The sequence below is a fragment of the Apodemus sylvaticus genome, chromosome 8 (genome assembly GCF_947179515.1).
Source record: "Apodemus sylvaticus chromosome 8, mApoSyl1.1, whole genome shotgun sequence".
NCBI lineage: Eukaryota > Metazoa > Chordata > Mammalia > Rodentia > Muridae > Apodemus > Apodemus sylvaticus.
The window spans coordinates 22,093,832-22,099,831 of record NC_067479.1 but is presented as its reverse complement, the minus strand read 5'-3'; positions in this window follow the sequence as shown (position 1 = coordinate 22,099,831).

Below are 6,000 nucleotides of genomic sequence, written 5' to 3'. Positions count from 1 at the left end.
TCGCCTGTCAGCCCAAAGCTCCTGCAGATGTTATCACAGGCAACAGCTTTACCACATATCTTAGCACAGCACACTTCTAGCTCTGAAGTCTCCCAGGCGTTTTCCTCATCTAGTGCTTGACTGCTAAACTGGTGACCTGCCTTAGGCATCGAGCTGAGGCCCCTCGCTTCCTGAACTAGTTCTTCTTTAATGAAGGACTAGTACGGTGTCAGATCCAAAGCAGGTCCTGAAACATGGTAAATAGTTTGGTTGGAGGTGCAAAACACCTCTTGTCCTCTCTCTTGTACGGGTGGTGAAGTGTGGCCCTGCATCACTTTCTAAAACCGATAGGGGGCGCCAGAGTGCAAGGCAGAAGAGAACATTAAATTTAGGGCGCTGACTTCGTGGTGTTTCCCTGATAAAGCACCACCTGTTGCAGGGCCTCCCTCCCCAGCAAAAGGAGTAGGTGCTAGCACTTGAGTGTCCAAGGAGGAAAGAAAGCCTGGATCCCGATGTCCACATCCTTTATAATGCCTCACATCCTCCCTCCATTCCCTAGTATAGCTGGGGTCATTCATTACAGAGATTTATGTCCCTACACTAGAATATACAGCATGTAAGTTAATTGAAACAAATTCTTCTAGGCCATCACTTATTTATCGTTCTACATCGTTGTATAAGAGACCCACTGCCCCAAGTCAAAATTCAGGCAATCTCTTAATCTCATTTTAATGAGCATTTTGTAGAGTTGTGCAATAGCCAATAAATAAAGTAGCTTAATTTTTAAATGACACCCAGACTAATCAGACCATTTTGGAAAGATGGTTCAGGGGTTTCAAATTCTGCTGAGGATTGGAGTTTGGTCCCAGCACATGTTTGAAATGGCTTACATCTTAGTCCACCAGCAGCCAGACAGGCTGAACTGAATTGGCCTGTTGCAAAGCCAACAGTAGGGTGTCTGGGTGGCTGCTTTCCTTCCCTTTTAATAATCAAGGCCTTTTAATATCCAAGCACAGAGCCGTGGGAGCCAGACTCTTATTTTGCCAGTTCCGTTTAGTCAGGAAGGGCTGGGGCTAGTAGTATCTTGTCCTGTGGCTTCAAGTGTCTTTCTGGAGAGATCCAGGTACCTTTAAGAACTAACTCAAATCAGATAAGCAGCCTGAACCCAGGAGTCCTGAATTCTATCAGATGCACAGTATCGAAATTACACCAAGTGCTCACCAGGAGGCAGTAGTTGTGCCACACAACCTTAAAGTTCCCCTACAACACTTCATTTGCTAGTGGTCAAATTAACAGAAAGATCAACTGGCATTTCCTGATTCAGATTATCCAGTCTTACACCATGTGTAGTTTACAATGATCATCTTTTTATTTGCTGGAGCCTTTAAAGGATCCTAATAATCCCATTTAATATTTTTTGCTTAATATTTTCTATTTTGTATCATTACAAAATTACACAATTTGTAAAATTACAAAATTTTAACATTGTCTGTTAAAAGCAGACAATAACTACATACATTTCATGACCTATGTTTGGAAAATAGTTTTAGGGGACAATTATTTTATTAATGAGTAATCTGGATACATTTGTTCCTAAGCAATCATAAAATTATGTTTATGTGAAATGATTGTTTCTGGATGGATTAATTGTAGGTACACATGGATAAAAAGTGCAATATGTAGACGTTTACTTGCCACAATACCAGTACTGTCCACAGGAGGGCAGCATCTACCCAAGGTATAGTGAGGCTTAAATCATTCTTTTCTGAACCGAAATTCTGGTAAGTAAATTAATCACTCCATAGCAAAAAGTCCTAGGAGAAGCAAAAAAATAGCTTATGCTTGGCAGTCAAGAACCAATCTTTTCAAACCCAAAGAACTTTGATATTTTTTGTTTAAACCAAGATGCGCAGTCAAGTGCATCCTGTGTCCCTAGTTCCTTTCTCTCCTTTTCCTTCCGGTTCTCTCCGCTTGTTCTTGTGTGGGGAATCCAGGCGGGCCTTGATAACCTGTGAGCACTCTGCCCTGACTCAGCGTCATCATCGTTCGCACTGAGCAGGGCTGTGCCGACGCTGGCTCCCCCAGCCCCACTGCCATGGCTACCGTGGGTCGGTCGGTCAGGGCTTTGTGCTGCGCTGCCTCTGTTCTGTGAGCAGGGATGCATCTTGTGGTCAGTGTCAGCACTGCCCTGAGAGGAGCTGTAAACTGAAGACTTCGCCTCCCGTGGGCTTGGAGAAGCTCTTCCGCCCGTAGTAGAAGAACGTCCTCACACTGTTGGGCCACTTCAGCCTATATCTGTGATGACTGCAGGAATGAAAAACACTCTTTTGAATTCCTTTCTTTCCTATGATTGTAGACACAGCATTGTCTCACCTTAAAATCACAGGCTGAGTTAACACTGCCCTGTGACTCACTCCACAGGAAATAGGCACCAGGTCCACTCGGTCTTGTCAGATTTGGAACAAATTTCCTGCCCTTTGTTTTATTTGGGTGTCTATTGTCACAGGTTGTAGTGTTGGCCTTAAGTGTATCTTTGTTAAAAGGAATTCTTTTTTTGGAGTGCTGTTGGTTTAATAAGATCATGTCCCTACAATTTTGAAGATCCAAGGTATATTTGGTCTATTACTTATGAGAATATTATGTTATTTATTTTCTTTTTTAATTTTTTTTCATTTTTTATTGGTTATTTTATTTATTGATATTTCAAATGTTATCTCCCTTCTCAGTTTCCCCTCCACACACTCCTTAATCCCTCCCCCTTCCCCTGCCTCTGTAAGGGTGCTCCCCCATCCACCAACCCACCGGCTCCTGCCTCATCACCCTAGCATTCCCCTACCCTGGGGCATTGAGCCTACACAGGACCAGGGTCCTCCCCTCCCAGTGATGCCTAATAAGGCCATCCTCTGCTACATATGCAGCTGGCCATTGCCCGCCGTGCATGGCAGGTCAGTCTGCTGGGGCAGAGGCACAAGCATGGGAACACAACAGCTTGTTTCTTTAAATATTTCCACAACAGTACCCCCCACCCCCCAGATGTGGTTTATTCCCTGGCTTGGTGGGTCTCGTTGGTTGGTTGGCGTTTCTTTTGATCAGCATGCTACACAGCGTTTCCAGCGTTTTCTTGGTCTCCATCCTCTGTGTATGCCTCGCTCTGAGCACCTGCTCCCACAACTCTCTCTGAACCTCCCTGCCGTGCTCTGGCAGTCACTGAGACCTGCTTAGGAAGCTTGTCTTGTCTGCACTGTTGTAAAGTGATGTGCTATAAGCTCTGTGCTAAGGCCCGTGCTCTCCTGTGACCTGTCGTGCTGCCTGGCTGCAGGAGACACACAGGACACTTTCTGAATGAACCAAACCACCCGGAGCTGGGCATGCCATTGATGATCTTGAGCTGACAGATTCCGTACTTGCTGGGCATGCTGTTGGAGACAGGGTCATTGGGGACAAAGAAGGGTTGGGTACATAGGCTTGGACTGATGTGTGCCCAGTAGGGTGAGGTGCGGTCAAGAAACGTACAAAAGGAGTTCTCAGGGGATGGGAGGCGCGTACAGAATCAGATCTCCGGAGGCACAGCTGAATACTTTGCCTGAGGGAAGGATTGCTGGATGCCAGAACTTGAAGACAGGTCTAGTCTGCCTGCAGGCTGCTTTGTAGAAGGTGTAAACTCACAGGGTGGAGGAGGGGGTTCTGCTGTGGGTCACCGCTGGGCGAGCCCTTGTGTGAAAGGGACTAGCCTCAGACTCTGGAGGAGAATGAGAACAGCGCCCTCATGTGGCAAAACTCGAATGGCATCTTAGAGCCGCAAGACTAGCTTCGGATTACCGGTCGCTTCTCTGCCCCCTCCCGCCCCCCAAATTGTAAAAAAATCAGTATTTTGTTTTAAAAGGTTATTATTCCATCCCTCTTCCAGGACACAGGCTTCCAGGTCGCACCCAGGCAGTGATCGCTCCCAGCTGCTCAGTGACTGGAACAACCCTGCGGGACCCACTGTCATCGCCTTTCCCAGAAGTGACAGGGACACTGGGGTTGCTGTGGCGCAGGGTCTGATCATCCCCAGGGACCACACTGTTATTTCGGTGCTTGTACAGGAAATGGTTGTATATTTGGAGGGAAGCATCTCCCAGGCTGGGGCCAGAGATTATGACACGAGGTTCAGTCTTGCAAGTTGCAGCTGCAACTGTTTGAAGACTCAGCGTAAAGATCACAGGGGAAAAGTGCATTCGTAAGGCTCAGGAACAAGTCATATTCTGGAATTCGACTAATGGGTTTGATATGGTAAACATATTTCTCACGTGTATCATGCGATGACAAATCCTTAGGAAATCAGAATCCTTGGGATGTGAGCCTGCGGATGCTGGGCTTACACTGGCGTCGAAGCAGATACTGTGGTTGGCAGACATACCCTGTTGCTTCTCCAACTTAGGAAAACACAGGTGGTGTCCACTGCTGACACACAAACATTGGAAAGAGAAGTGGCTTGAACGTCTCTTGATTCCACTTTTTAATTTCGTTCTTATCATTCCTTAAAAGAAATCTTTTCATTGATTCTTTGTGAATTTCACATCACGCACCCCTTTCCTGCCCCGCTCCGCTCACACCCGCCCCGCACCCCTGCCCTTGCAACCTCCACACAGAAGGAACAGTCTTCTTGTGGAAGTGTAGTGTATCAGTGTTCCCACGGTACGTCCTTTTGCCCACACTTCTTTGCTTGCAAGTGTTGATCTCAATGGTTTGTTAGTCCGGTTCGAGGCCCCTGGCTTCTCCTATTCTATCAACACTGGACCCTCGTGGGACTCCGCTCAGACATCCTGTTGTCGCCCTGTGTCATGGAGGTCCTGCAGCTCCGGATGTGTAAGAACAGCTCGCTTCGTGTACACTAGCAGTTGATTCATCGCTGGGGTGGATGCTGAGTTGGGCCAAAGCCCTGGATCTGGACCTGAGTGGGCCAGCCCACTGGCTCTGCCGCTCTCCTGCCCTCAGGGCTGGCGCACCTGCAACCCCCACATCCAGGGCCACCTGTCCTGTGCTAGCCAGGCGAGGGGCAGGGCCTGAGTGCTACAGCGGGCAGGAGGCGAGAGGCAGGGCCACTCCTACCATTTCTAAAAGGAAGACGGTGATAACTATCCAAAAAGAAAACCAAGTATATTATTAATGTATGAAAAGAAAGTACGTGATGAGAAGAAGATTTTTGTTTGAATGGATTATTTTTAATCTTTTGAGACAAGAACTTGCTAGGTAGTCTAAGACGGCCTTGAACGTGTAATCCTCCTGCCTCAGGGTGTAGAATGCTGAGACAATTAGTATACATCATCATCCCCAACTGTTTTATATATGTGTGCTTGTATAAGTACATTTAAGTATATTATAAGTATTATAAGTATATTTATTATATGAATATTACATAATAAGTATATATAGGTATACTTATTTATTATATATGTTTATATAATTATATATCATATATGCTTACATGTATTTTATATACTTATGTATATATAAGTATATATAAGTATACTTATAATATATTATACCATATGTTATATACATATATATACATACATATATATGTATATAGACATATATATGTATTTAATCCCTAGGATCTCTCCTTTTATTATCCTAAAAAATAGAAAGTGATGTGATTGAGCCACAAATAGAAATATGGATAAAGAAGCCATCATGTGATAAAATTATAAAGGACAAAATCAAAAACTTTGAAAGCATAGCACTAAATGAGGAAAGCTCACAAAACAGTGTATTCTCCAAGTGACAGGTGTTGGTTAAGTCTTACTATTGAAACAAGATTATAAATTACATACAATCATGTAAAACTATAATGAAACTAACAAATATCTCCAAGAAGAATAATGCTCAAAATCAGGAGAATGACCATCCAGGCAAGAGGAGGGGTAATACATAAGGTTAATACATTGTAGTTATAATTAAAACGTCATTTAAAAAATAAAAGCTTATATAGTAAAGTATTGAATGCATTATATTTTTTACAGTAGACAGACGATTGCA